The 15,163-nt window shown below is 39.7% G+C and overlaps 1 long non-coding RNA gene across 7 annotated transcripts in view; it reads left to right on the forward strand.

Annotated features, from left to right (window-relative positions):
- The window catches only part of LOC106027109 (uncharacterized), a 45,629-nt gene that overhangs the window by 25,113 nt on the left and 5,353 nt on the right, over positions 1-15,163 (forward strand). For 3 of the 7 annotated variants that reach the window (XR_010048469.1, XR_010048471.1, XR_010048467.1), the window contains 4 exons: positions 1,474-1,561; positions 3,695-3,772; positions 3,865-3,925; positions 7,807-11,290. This is a non-coding gene — a long non-coding RNA (uncharacterized LOC106027109). Of the gene's footprint in view, positions 1-1,473; positions 1,562-3,694; positions 3,773-3,864; positions 3,926-5,761; positions 5,946-7,806; positions 11,291-15,163 lie in introns of all 7 variants that reach the window. The other 4 variants (XR_010048470.1, XR_010048472.1, XR_010048473.1 and 1 more) reach the window with 4 other exon arrangements.

Below are 15,163 nucleotides of genomic sequence, written 5' to 3' on the forward strand. Positions count from 1 at the left end.
TTTGAGATCATGCTCATGGGTAAAATGGTTCAGTCATATGGATGTACATTGTGTTGTCTCTCTAGTGTAAAAAGATTGAGGGAGTTAGTGGGATCCAAAATGCACAATGGATATTGTGAAGGTGAAAGTCGGGAGGCATCTGAAAAGGGAAGGTGATAGCCATTGTTATTTTCCTATTATCTTGTTCTGAAGCTATATATTGTTTTCATTGTTGTTTTGCTTGGTTTTATTCTGTTTTGTTTTGTTTAATTTTATTATATAAGATGGTATGAGCAGCTATTTCAAAGATAACAGAATATATTATGGTAGCCATTACTGATTTCCTATTATCTAGTTTTGAAGTCCTATATTGCTTTCACTGTTTCATTTTGATTGATTTTACTCTATTTTGTTTCATTTGATTTTATTATGTCTGATGATATAGGCAGCTACTTTGAAGATAACAAGAGGCATTATAGTAGCCATTGTTGATTTCCTATTTTCTTGTTTTGAAGTTCTGTGTCATGTTCACTGTTTTCTTTTGACTGGCTCTATTGTTTTCTTTGGTTTGGTCTTATTATCTTCAAACTAAAAAAAAGGAGTATATAGAGATAATCAAACTGAAAATTTATTATTTATTTATTTATTTATTTTTTTGGTACTAGGGATCAAACTCATAACCTCATGCTTGACAGGCAGGCACTTAACCCACTGAGCTAAATTCCCAGCCCAAATTGAAAGTTTAATGAAAGTAGGGGACACAAAAAATTACTAACATTCTTAAAATAAAATACAAAAATATGTTAGTTATAGATAAGATAACTTTTTTGTCCTTCCAAATTCTTTTTATAAGAGATATCTGCTAATTGACCTACAACTATTCTGACTAGTCAATTTATAGTCATAAATTCTAAATTTGTAAAAAATATTGTAATTCAATTTGGTTATGATTTTGTAAGATGTTTGTCTGCTTGTATCTGTTGTCTGTTTGTCCAGTCTGTGAAGCTGTTGTTGGGAGTTGCTTACCTAGTGATCATTCACATGTGAGAGCCAAAAGCACAAGTGCCCACACATGAGTGCTCAAGGGCATAGAGTGCCTGAAAATTCCCTGAGGTAATGGGGTGCTTGAGGTGGACAGGAATTCCAGCCCTGAGAATGTGGGGTATAAGAAATGAGCTAGTGGGCCTGGGGATTTAGCTCAGTGGCATAAGCGCCTGCCTTGCAAGCAGGCAGTCATGAGTTTGATCCCCGGTACCGATAAAAAGGAAAAAGTCCAAAAAATGAAATGAGCTAGTTCAACAAAAAGGCATTATACAAGTATATATATATAGCCCCCTAGGAACTTAGAGTTCTCACAGAAACCAATAAGCTGTATGCTTGTTTCAATATGTGTCCTAATCTATACAGATTGTCCATGTTTGTCCACTCTGTAAATAGCTGTTCTCTCCTTTATGTGAGCTCAACAATTTTTTTTTCTTTCTTTTGCAATTTCAGATCATTTGATCAACATTTGGGCTATAGATTTAGAAAGCATGCTACATCTGGGTTCCCAACTAGTCAAAATGATGCCAAAATTGGTTGTGTAAGTACAACATATATTGTTATTATTGACTTGAAAGTCTCTCTCATTTAAAAAATTAAGGGGTTAAGTGTTATGATTCAGTTTTTCATAAGATAATTAAATAAAAATCCCTTTGGGTATGGGGAGCTTATTGGACAGGACTCCAATTGATGAGTAGCTGCCTCGTAAAATTAACTAGTTCTTGTTCCTTGATCAGACGCCCCAGTCATCACCATAGCTTTATGGGAGACACCCTAACTAGTTATAATAAAAATATTGTAAAATGGGCTGGGGATTTAGCTCAGCGGCATAAGCACCCGCCTTGCAAGCAGGCAGTCGTGAGTTCGATCCCCGGTACCAATAAAAAAGGAAAAAGACCAAATATATATATATATATATATATATATATATATATATATATAGTAAAATGTCCACATTGGTTAAAAATACAATAAGGTTTTTTTTTTGTCTTTTTGAGACAGATCTCACTGTGCATTCAGGCTGGCTTTGAGCTCCCAGGCTGCTCTCAAATTTGCAACCATCCTCCTGCCTTGGCCTCCTGAGTGCTGGGATTACAGGCATGAGCCAAGTTTTTTATATGTCTATGGCAGATTTTTATTATCCTCATGGTATATTCATGTATTCATGCTTCTAGATGTAGAGGTCTTCCAAAATGTAAAACAGGAATTATTTATAGTGACAGAATTTTGTTTCAGATTCAGACCTCTGTCTTTTTACAAAAACCAATGAGATGTACATGCCACTAAAGGTAATCAAGTTAGGTGAAACTTTCTTATGTTTATGGAGATGACTGACCAAAAAGGGGGTATCATGTATAAAGTGCAAATTCAAGTGTGTTACAAAAATATCATCATGATTGTCATGTTATAATTTTAAGTACAGTTTGGTTTCTCATTGTTTGTGTAAAATATATAACTTTGTTAACATTCTACAAGTACTCAAATGTTAAAACATCCATGGTTAAAAAATAATGGTTAGATAATAATTCTAAGATGCTTGAGATTTAGATAAAATAGTAATGTTAAGCATACTGTCTCTACTACACTGTACTGTTCTCAGTCTTTTCTTTTGGATGTTCAACAACTGAGGTTTAGAGACCAAACATTAGAGAGATACATGGGCTAAGAAGATAGCCAAAATTTTGGCCCTAGCCCTCTGAGGTCAATGAGGACCCAGAACATAAGAGAACCTTTGCTGGGGGCTGGGGATTTACTCAGCGGCATAAGTGCGTGCCTTGTAAGCAGGCCGTTGTGAGTTCGATCCCCAGTACTGATAAAAAGGAAAAAGAAAAAAAAAAAAGAGAGAACCTCTGCTGTGTCATCCAATAGTCAGTGAGTCCATGGTCTTCTGACCAAGATTGTGAGACCACAGAGGAAAGTGTGTGATGTGCCTAAGGAGAGTCACCAGGAGAAAAAAATCTCCCAAACTGTCATAGAAAGCAACCTGGCCAAGCAATGGCTGTGACTCATATAGCTGGCTGACACTGAGGGAAGAGCTAATACGTGCTATGCATGGCTCCAAGGTAATTCCTGAGGAGACTTAACTGACCTTAACAGATAGCAAGAGACTGATTGTATTTAATATAGATCTCACCTTAACTTAGTCTTGAACATCCTGCAGAAAAGTCTACCACAAAAGGTATGATATAATGTCATAGTCAATGTTGGCTATACAAGAAGCTCAAATCATTAACATCTTCAACAATTGCTGGCTACACTGGTAATTGACTACTGTTATGGATTAATGGATTGTACAGAGTTTAAATTGCAAAATACAAGGATTTTAAATCCTTGGACTGTATTTAAAATGAAAAGGGTTCAAAACTGAAAAGATCTTCTACAGAGTGAAAGGATTTTGGCCCATTTGGGACACTGTAGCTGGTGAAAAGCTTGGAGGCAGAACCAGGGGGCTCTATTTTGAGCTCCATCTTCCCCGCCCCTAGAAATTTACCTGTGGCACGAAATGAATACCAATGGGCTACCTGTGCATCACTAATGCCCCTTAGGCACCACCCCAAACCTAAGCTACATGTATGCCCCCACTAGACAATGCCAGATCCTGCAGGGTCAGGGGGTCTCTCCTTGCATTCTTAAAATAGAGGTCATTTATATTTCATACTTCTTATCTTTTCAGTTGCACTAGAATTCTATCATATAGTTCCCTGACTGGGAATCCAATTCTATCAGATGGTGCCGTGACTCGGATCAGCAGGTGAGTGACTTCTGGAATCCCCATTCCATGTCCCCTGCCAATTCACAAACTGGACTGCATCCTGGATTAATTCCTCACTTCTCCACACTCAGGAGCTGCTAAACTTGTCACTGCTGGTTTGCAAACAATTCCGGTCTAATTCATTTACCACAGGTGAGCAACCTCTGGAGATTACTCGGCCGCTGGGCCAGGCCCCATGCGGATTTTCTCCCCATTCCCTGGACTCGGGTAATGCTCTCATGTCCTTAGACAGCACAAGGCAGAGTCTTTCTCTGTGGGCCGGGCCCCACACTGGAAAACTCTCACGTCCTTTAGAGCTTTTAAGCTCTCACAGGCAGAACCGTTACTGAAATCCATGGGAAGTCCACTCATGTGTTGGTGACAACCAATTATCACAAGCTTTGGAACTAGCTTACTGATTACCGATTGGCCTACGAGGTAAAGATGATCAAAGTTGATTAGGCCACAATCTGTTGCCTCACCTGACTGTGACTCTGTGGGCCAGGCCCCACACCAGATTTTACGTTGGGGGCCATTTCCTGTCCCCCCCAAAAAACCATACCTATTTATAGCTTATCACACTGACGGCAAGTTTACAAAAACTCTCTATCTTTAGGCCTTTGTTTTGAGAATGTGTCCCCTTCTTTCCTTCCCACACCGCATACCACATTCCCTGCCAAAATGGGGGAAGTGTGCCCAAACAATGTTGGGAGATAGGCACGGGCTACTCTGGGTTCTCATGTGACACCCCAGCTCCACGCCAGGTCCTGGCTCCACACTGTGCCCTGCTCCACACACCCTGCTGCATACCCTGCAAGCAGTCCCAGCTACATGCCATGCCCCAGTTCCACGCTCCACCCTCACCCTGTGTGCATCTCCAGAGCAGATCTGGCTCCATTCCGTGCACTGTGCCCCGGTGCTAACTCTGCCATCACGCTGCATGCGCTGCCCCCATCCTGGACGCTCTGCCTGCCTTGCATGCTCTGCCCAGACCCTGGGTGCTCCATCCACCCTTTGTGTTCCACCTCCCGCGCTGTGGTCTCCCAAATAGTTCCAGCCCCCGCCCCAAATGCAAATGCGACTCTGACTGCAAACGCATCTCTGGCTGCCAGCGCAGAGACAACAAGTCGTAGCATTGTTGCTGATCTGATGGTGTATTCATGCTTTTAAATATAAAATTCGGATTGTTTCTACTGCCTTTTTATTGTGTTCCAGCCATGACAAATGTTTTCTTTCAGATCCAGACAAACGCTTAGAGATGTTTCACAAATTTCTTCCATGTTCAAATGTTAAAATGCTCATGGTTAATAGCCATTTAATGTTTTATGTTAAGCTTACTGCCTATATTATACTGTACTGTTACCAATCTTCTACATGTTTAACAATTAAAATTAAGGGCTGGGGATTTAGCTCAGCGGCATACGTGCCTGCCTTGCAAGCAGGCAGTTGTGAGTTCGATCCCTGGTACTGGTAAAAACGACAAAGACAAACAAAACAAAACAAAACAAAAAAAACAATTAAAATTAAGAGATAATTATAAATTCCTTTTGCTGTAAACCACTAGATCCAGAAAAAGATTATATGATTCAAAACAACAAAACCAACACTGCGGCAGAAGCCAGACTTAAACCTTTCCTAGCCTGTCTGCCTGCCCTGGCTCTGCCCTTCATCGAGCCAAAGTTAACTATATTCAACTGATGTTAGTGACACCATAGCTGATCTCTCTCCTAAGTAGAAAGGTAAATATTAATAAAACAGGCCATCCTCCAAAAATCAGATGGAATTAGACATTTTAATAACATAAAGAGATACTTATATATGACATAAATGACATGTCAGTTCCTAAAATTCTTTGGACATTGTCTTCCTTATGGAAAGTCATTACAGATATCTTCTACTATAGACCAGATCCCCAGACAAAAGGCTAGACTTGGCCCTAAAACCCCACAGAGACCTTCTTAATATGGCTTTTCGTGTTTTCAACAACAGAGATAGCAGTGACACTTGGAGTTCTGAGACAGGTAAACCGACACAAGGTGGAGCTGTCTGAGCCCCCCCATGGACCATGCCTCAAATGCAGCAGAAGGACATTGGGCAAGAGAGTGCCCCATCGTGGTGTTCCTTTGAGACCTTACCCCAGGGCTACTGGACTGTCCTAGCCACCAGAGAGTGGGTAAGCCGTCCTAACTTCTAGCCCTCACAGGAAATGCCAACACTGCCGGATTCATCACTGACAGATCTGCTTAAACTTGCTGCTGAAGACTGACAGGGGTCAGGGCCCACAGCCCCCTTTAAGGTGTCCGTCTCAGGGTACCAAGTCCCACTAAAAGTCTCAGCTAGAACATTCTCTAAACTTGTGGATATATCGGGTTCTTCCTGAGTTTTCAGGCTGCTATATTAAGTACTCAGTCTCTATAGCGGGTATTGATGGCCAACCTATGCCATTTACAAACAGGGCCTATTTCATACAAGTTCCAGACTGCTTCTTCCCAATCCACCCAGTGGTGGAAACTCTTATACCATGCTCTTTCATATCCTGCTCTCCACCACTCACTCACTTTACTGTCCCAAATTTTAAGAATGCTTTTTATTCCCTTGTGTTTATACAGAGTGACCCAGAGTGAGGTCTCAACATCTTACACCTGTTATTGCTAGTAAACCTCTCCTCAGGGATATATAGCACCCCTTCTTTCCTATTCACCAATTTCTCAGACACAACCCTGGTCAAGACTGACAGATAAATTTTATCTCCTCACCTTTGTTTATACTTTTTCAGGATAAATAAAAGCCTTTCCCATAACCAGGGAGACTGCTAATATACTCACTAAAGTCCTGTTACAGAAAATCATCACAAGGACTACAACAAAGTTAAAGCAGCCCATACCTGGTCTTCTTGGCAACCTCAACAATGGTCAAAGTTGCTAGACTGCCATCCTGGTTTCACATCACTCAGGCTAAGTGGTACCCTTCCAGTCCTAGATCTCACCATCCTTTTGCCCACTCATCTCCACCTCACCAAGGCCTCACAGACACAACTCTCAGGCTGTCATGTTTTGTTATCCAATTTGGTTCCTAATTTCTTATCCTTTTTATAGCAGGACTCTCAATAGTATTTCCTAAAGACTCCCACATCATGCATACCAGACACAAGCCTTATCTACCTATCCTCTTAACTTTTACCCTTTCAGATGGGGGAATAATCCTCTCTCATAACTTCACTCCTCCTAACCCCACATTTATTTTTCAGTATCCTACCTTACCATGGCAATGAGTCTAGCTCAACATGGTCCTGATAAAATGACATATCAAAATCAAAGGCACCTTTCCTTCTACCTCACATGGGTCCTTAAATATGATAATGCCATGCCTCCTCATAACACCTTGTCTTTTTGTTTTTCCAGTCTAACCTACGGGCATTCACCAGTGATAAAGTTGTCCTGGTTAAAACACCTGGCAACAGTTTCTACATGGGCATCAACTGTCATCCCATCGACTCCCCAAAACCCCAGTACAGCACCCCCTTCCAGCAGGAAGCAGTAAAAGAAAAAAAAAAAAAAAAACTTCACCCTTTTTCCTAATAATCAAAAGATGGGACTGAAAGGATTTTGTCCCATTTGGGACACTATAGCTGGTGAAAAACTTGGAGGGCAGAACCAGGGGGCTCTATCTTGAGTTCTATCTTCCCTGCCCCTAGGAATTTACCTGTGGCACGAAATGAATACCAGTGGGCTACCTGTGCATCACTAATGCCCCTTAGGCACCACTCCAAACCTAAGCTACATGTATGCCCCCACTCCACATGTCCGATGGAGAGAATGCCAGCCCCTGGAGACGTTACCAGACCCCAGAGGGTCAGGGGATCTCTCCCTGCATTCTTTTTTTTTTTTTTTTTTACCTTTTTATTGGTACCGGGGATCGAATTCACGACTGCCTACTTGAAGGCAGGTGCTTATGCCGCCAAGCTAAATCCCCAGCCCTCTCCCTGCATTCTTAAAATAAAGGTCATTTATATTTCATACTTCTTATCTTTTCAGCCATGCCAGAATTCTATCATATGGTTCCCTGACCAGGAATCCAATTCTATCACAGAGTTCTCCAAACACAGCTTCTCTAACTTCAACTGATCACCCATCCTGTGCTACAACAAAACAGAAAAGTAGATGTTGGGAGCCATTGAAGCTGGAAATTTACCACACCTGTGGGGGCCAGTTAGCCTTGTCAGAGAACAAAGACTGCTGGGTGCAAGCTGCAGAAACAAGTAAAATTTTATCTATGAGTACAAGAGACTTTGGGAATATCTACTTATCTAGGGATGTATCACAACCAACAGGTAAGGCCATTACCTCAGACACTGTAGGAAACCACAGAACAAAGTCATGTCCATTTGCACCACCTTTCTCAAGAAATGTCACCAAAATCCTGGATAAGAACAATTACACTAAAAACAGTTCCTCAAGGCAACAAGCTCCTCCCCTCTCAGCCTTTGTTTTACCCTCACTTCCATTTCCTGCTGATTGCTTTCTTGGAACTCAGCCCTCTCCTACTAGGTGAATAAACAGCCATTGTTGCTTACACAAAGCCTGCTCTGGTGGCCTCTCTCCTCACCATGGCTTTAACAGGATGCAACTCAATGATAACAAGATGTAACTCAATGGATTTGATCCTTAGCACTGAAACAAGAAAAAGGAAGGGAAGAAGGGGAAGGAAAGGAGTCTTTGACTTAGAAATTTTTAAATCTCCATTAAGCAACCCTGTGTCAAAAGGCAGAGATGAACTTTAGAATTTCTAAAATATAGATAATGGAAACACTACATGTAAAAATCTGCAGGAGAAAGCAATAACAGTAAATAGGAAAAAAATGCATGACCTTAAACATTTACTAAGATAAATGAAAGAATGAAAAGCACTAAATACTCAAAAAGTCAGGAAAGAACAATTTATACTAAACATAAATAGAAGAAATAAACAGTAAAAATGAAAACAGAATTTGATAAGTTAAGATGGTTAGAAAGAGAAAATATTAGAAAAAAGTTTATAACTCTAGTTCATAGAAAAAATCAGCACCAAAGAAAAATAACTATCAGTGGATTAAATTTGTGTGTGTATGTGTATGAGGTACCTGAGGATTCAATATAGGGAACATTCAACTATATCCCGGTCTTTTATTTTCCTGGTACTGAGGATAAAACCAGGTTCTTCATGCTGAGCTACATCCCCAGTCCTTTTTAAAATTTTTGGTTTAGAGGTAGGGTCTTGCTAAGTTGCTCATTTGCTTAGGCTGAGCTTAAACTTGTCATCCTTCTGCCTCAGCCTCCCAGAGTGCTAGAATTATAGGTGTTTGCATGTAATGCATCCCCTTTTAAATTTTAAAACAATGTCTTGCAAAGTTGCCCAGATTGGCCTCAAGCTTACAATCCTCCTGCCTCATCCTCCTGAGTAGTTGGAATTAAAGGCATCTGCTACCACATAAAAGTAATTATTTAATATTTATTTATTATTTTGTTTTTTGTCTTTTTGAGACAGGGTCTTGCTATGCAGTTCAGGCCAACCTTGATCTCACTTTGTAGCTCAGGCTGGTATTGAACTTGCAACAGTCCTCCTGCCTAAGCCTCCTGAGCGCTGAGGTTACAGTTGTGTGCCAGTACACCTAGCTCCAATTTAATTTTTAAAAGAAGTACATAAAATAATGTACTTCAGGAAGAAGTTAACCACTGAAGATGATATGAAAATTCACTGAATTTTGAGAAAACAGAACTTTAAAAACTGACCCCATCAGAAGTAAAAAGTTAAAAAAGTAAAAAGATAAATTGCTAGGTTTGGTTTGACTCCATTTTGATTTATATCACTGTCATGGTTTATGTTTGTGTCCCCCAGGCCTGATGAGTTTGCATTGTTCATATGTGATGGTTCATTGTATAGTGCTTGGATTGATGGTGTCAGTGCTCCACCCACATAGGGGTGGAGCCAGGATGTGATGTAATGGCAGGAAGAAGGTATGTTTTTCTCTCTTTGCTGGTTCGAGCTTGTTGTTGGCGGCCACCATGAACTGCAGCCCAGCCATGCCTGCCTGTCTTGGAGCCAACTGAGTGTGGACTGAAACCTCCAAAAACTGTAAGAAATAAACCTTTCCTTTCCCAACTTTGGGCTTCAGGTATTTTGTCTCAGCGATGAGTAAAAAGTAACTAAGACAATCACACTCCCCCAAAAGTAGCAGACTCATATATGTTACAGAACAATTCTACCATTAAACAATGAAATCCTCTTTTTTAAAACAATGAAATCCTTTTTAAAATATTCTTTTAAATCATTTATAAAGGAAAACTTTCTAATTTCTTTTGTGAAGTGAATGTAATATCAATTCCAAAACTGAAAATATTCCAACTCTCTCTCACTAATACTCTTGTGATATATTTCTACCCATAGAATACTTTTGACACCAAATATGTACAAATCTTCCTCAGACCAACAACAAACTCTGATTCTATGAATACCAACTGGGTCCTCAACAGCTCAATTGAGACAATCAAAACGATTGGATTGGTTTTGTTTTGATTTTGTAGTGCTGGGGATCAAATAGGACCTCATATAGAAGAAACAACCCTATTCTAATGAGAACCTCACAGACCCACAGTATGGGTTCTACATACCATGTTCCACAAGAGGAACTAGAACTTCTTAGCATAAACTTGGGACAATCTGTTGTCCCAGAGAGCAAATAAACTATCAACTGTAATATATCATGACAAAAGGAATATGAAGTAGAGGGGGAAAAGACAAAGGAATTTCTTACAAAGGTCTCCTACTGGCTTAGAGAAAATAGACATTTTAAAGAAATGCAATGGTTTGAAACATATCAAATGCCTAAAAAAGTCGTAAGTCATCGAGTATTCAAAATTAACTCAGTTTTATGAGTTTTTAGGTTATAGAGTACCAACTAATTTCTCTGAAAACTAATATATAACAGGGAACAATCAAGTTATTTATTCTGCCTTAAGATAACCAAATAGATAATAAAGAAAAGTTCCTGGATTCAGGGTATACTGTAGTGGTAGAACATTTGCCAGCATGTTTGAGACCATGGATCTAATCCTTGGTGCAAAAGGAAAAATGAAGAAACACACACATATATGTATATATACACACACACACATATATATATATATACACACATTATATAGAGATGTAGATACATAGATTCTAACAAATATAAAACAAAATCTTTTTTGTTTGTTTTTCTGAGATAGGGTCTCATTATATAGTCCATTATATAGTCCAGGCTGTAAACTCAGCAATCCTCCTGCCTCAGCCTTCTGAGGGCTGGGATTACAGGCATGTGCCACCATGCCCAGTTTGGAAAATATTTTTAGATGAACATTTTTAATCCATAATAAAGTAAAGGTTCAATCATAATCTTTAGGCCAATGTTTTGTAACTTTTAAAATTATTTATTTTATTTTGTTTATTCAGGTGACAAGGTATTGCTGTGTTGCCCAGGCTGGCATTAACTTCTAGGCTCAGGTAATTATCTGGTCTCAGTCTCATGAGTACCTAGGATTATAAGTGGGATAAATATTAACTGTGCCTAGCTAATAGTTCTCATATTTTTAAGAAGTTTTCATTATCACCTCCTTAAGGAGATTTTTTTAAAGACCACACATAACATTTTATTGACACAGATACAGTACATGTTTTGATAGAATTTTGGCGCAGCTGAAAAGATAAGAAGTATGAAATATAAATGACTTTTAAGAATGTGGGGAGAGGGGCTGGAGATTTAGCTCAGCGGCATAAATGCCTGCCTTGCAAGCAGGCAGTTGTGAATTTGATCCCCAGTACCGATAAAAAGGAAAAAGACAACAAAAACAAAAACAAGAATGTGGGGAGAGACTCCCTGACCCTCTGGGGTTTGGCATTGTCTCTGGGGGCTGGCATTCTCTCCATCGGACACGTGGTGGGGCTTAGCTTAGGTTTGGGGTGGAGCCTAAGAGGCATTAGTGATGCAGTGGTAACCCATTGGTATTCATTTCACAAGACAGGTAAATTCCTAGGGGCGGGGAAGATAGAGCCCCTTGGTTCCACCTCCAAAGCTCTACAGGCTACAATGTCCAGCCAAGGGCAAGATTCTTTCATGTTTGCTCATGCATTGTGGTCCTTGTAAAGTCACAAACCATTGTACTAAGTTTTGTTTCTGCCAAGATCCAAGGTTTACCCCCTTTTCAGAAATAAACCTTTTCCCACCATTGATAATGCATGCTTTAGTGAAGAAAGGAGAATTTTACAAAGGGAATATTAAGTGACCAACATTTCAACACTGATCAATATGACACCATACTTTAAAAACCTCATAATGCAATGTAATAGAAAGAACACAGCACCAACTATGAACTGTTCGTGATTTGGGCAAAATCTGATCTGAATATGATCAAGCATCTAGATCTAACAGTTACATAAAACTAGGTGATCTTGGAACAAAAAATTTTTAAATATATTTGTACCCATTTATTTATTTATTTTCTTATTTATTTGGTACTGGGGATCAAACTCACAACCTTTTACTTGCCAGGCAGGCACTTAGGCCACTGAGCTAAATCCCCATCCCAGAACAAAATTGTTAACACTATAAAAAAGCACCCGGGCGTTTTGGCTCACGCCTGTAAGTCCAGCACTCAGGAGGCTGGGGTGGGCGGATTGTTGTGAGTTCGAGACCAGCCTGGGCTACAAAGTGAGCTCAAAGCCAGCCTTAACTGCATAGTGAGACCCCATCTCAAAAAACACACACACACACAAAAAGCAACTGGCAAAAATTAGAATGTGGAATATTCTATAGGGCAAATAATGTAGCTTTTCTGGGATTTAAGAAGGGGGGAAAAAAGCAAAAAGTGGTAGGGACAGTAGGTAGTGGCACACACCTGTAATCCCTCAGCACTGAAGCAAGAGAATTATCACAAATTCAAGACCAGCCTGAGCTACAAAGTGAGTTCAAGGCCAGCTCAAGACTCTAGCATAGCGAGGCATACTGAGTTGTCTCAAAAAGATCAAACAAACAAACAAAAAGTAGGAGGGAAACTGTCATAGATTTAGAAAGCTTAAGAGATCTGGCAACCAAAGCGATGCATAAAATCTACATGGACCTGATTTGAATACACCAATTGTATCTAGACTGGGAATAGGATATTACAGAAGTACTGTTACGTTTTTTTGTGTTGGTAGAAGAGCCTGGTGGTTATTTCAAAATATTTCATTTTTGGTCATATATGTATACAGAAGGAGGAAATAACTTAGAAACACTACCGGAAAAAAAAGAATGATTGATACATTGTTTTTAATTATAGGTAGGAATTGAACAGATTGAAGTTCTGACTTTCTAGTTTGAAAAGTTCTATGATGTTTAAAAGTCATCAATTTCTTTCTGGAAGGTGTAATTAGTTTCCATCAATCTAAGTTCAAAGAGGACAGACATATAACTGGGTGAAAGGTGAGGCTCAGTGCAGTAGATTTTTGGGGATTAGAACTAGATTTTGGGAGTGGCTAAGTACCAATCACCAAATGGCCAGTTCTTCTTTAGGGAGATTTGCAGGAGGTAGAAAACATCTTTAAAAGGAAGAAATTTAAGAAGATAAATAATGCAAACTTACTTCATGTGAGACTTTCAGATGTGTAATACTGTATTTTCCTCTGTGTGCTTCTCCTGGAAAAGGTAAAACAAAGAAAATAAAGACCTATATCAAAACATCCTCAGCCAGTAAAACTATTTTTTTTGAATCGGTAAAGGGATCAAATTCACTACCACACACTTAGCAAGGCAAGCATTTATGCTGCTGAGCTAAATCCCCAGCCCTCAGTAAAACTATTTAGAACCATCTCCCACACCGGCTTTCAAAAGGGAGAGAGATGTCTTCTACAATGGGCTCTCAGCAAGGTCAGGCCTGGTTAGTACTTAGATGGGAGACCAAAAGGGGCTCTCAAAGTAGAATGAGACATCTATTTAGTGACATTTCCAAACCTAAATCCTGGTTAGAAGAACATCATCAAGAGTCTTGTTCTCTGTAAAATCACAAATAGCTACAGCTATGACCATCCAAATGTCAGCTGACAATAAGGGAAGAGCACAGAGGTGCGGAAGAGAGCATTTATTAGTTGTTGTAGGTGGCACGTGATACTAAGGCATTCGGGAAATGTAGTTTAAAACTGTTAAGTAGATTGTATTCATCTCACTGTTCGCCCATCATATGTGGGCCTGGGTTGTGAAGTGTGTAGTAGTACCAGTTAGGTTCTCTTGCTCAAACTGTGACTCACTTTGCCAAAGTCTGAGCAGTCCTATTTAATTTTACTCAATAGAATCTCCAGCAATCAAAAAATCTGACACAAAAGAGGTTATGTCTTGCCTTGATACTCTCAAGGAAAAGTAGCCTGGGGCTGGAAAAGCTGCAAAAGACTGAGAGACAGGGTCTGGATTTCTCTCAGAGCTCTGAGCCAGACAAAACCCACAATAACCAGATAACCAGGCTGCTGCTGGAGTATTGTACTTCTGGCAGAATGTGCGTGTGTGTGTGTGAGCATGCACGTGCCTATGGAGGAAGAGAAGACCATAGCTACCCTGTGATAGTTATGTATCAGGTTGAGGCTGTAAAAGGAGGCATTAATGGACCATCTGAATTGTGTGTCAGAGATTGTTTAGGATGCAGTGATAGTTTCAGGAGTAACAAGATTAATCAGGCAGCAACCAAATATAAGAACATACTTTCGTTTGCATGCCTATGTCTTGGAATAGATATTTTTGGATCTTTATAAATTAAATGAATTGTACATTGAGAATCCATTTGGGGCTGTAAATGTGTGTGGGGGGTGAGCATAACATTGTGAGGACAGCCCAAACTCTGAAATGCTACGGTGGTATCTCCATGCATCAATTTCCTCTTGAGTAATACTTTGGAATATTGCTGTCCAATAGAACTTACTAGAAAAGTAGATTCCTTTTTTATATCTGTGCTGTCCAATATTGTAACCATTATTCATGTAAGCTATTGAGAACCTGAAACATTGCTGGTTTGACTAAAGGAATGGGCTTTAAATTCTGATTAATTTTAATTAGTCTAAATTTAAACAGCTAGCTGTCTGTAGCTTATAGTCTTTCTATTGGACATTGGAACTTGAAGCATCAATTTGCCTTAAGCGTCTGCCTTGCAAGCAAGCAGTTGTGAGTTGGATCCTTGGTACTGATAAAAAGGAAAAAGACAAAAAAAAAAAAATCAGAAGGGAGCAGTTGAGCTTGGTGGCACACCATGTAATCCAGCACTCTGGGAAACTGAGGCAGGATTGCAAATTTGAGCATAGGGGCTGGGGGATTTAGCTCAGTGGCATAAGCACCTGCCTTGCAAGCAGGTGGTCATG

Source organism: Cavia porcellus, unplaced genomic scaffold, assembly GCF_034190915.1.
Source record: "Cavia porcellus strain 051 isolate PalLab524CR breed Dunkin Hartley unplaced genomic scaffold, mCavPor4.1 scaffold_7, whole genome shotgun sequence".
NCBI classification, from domain to species: Eukaryota; Metazoa; Chordata; class Mammalia; order Rodentia; family Caviidae; genus Cavia; species Cavia porcellus.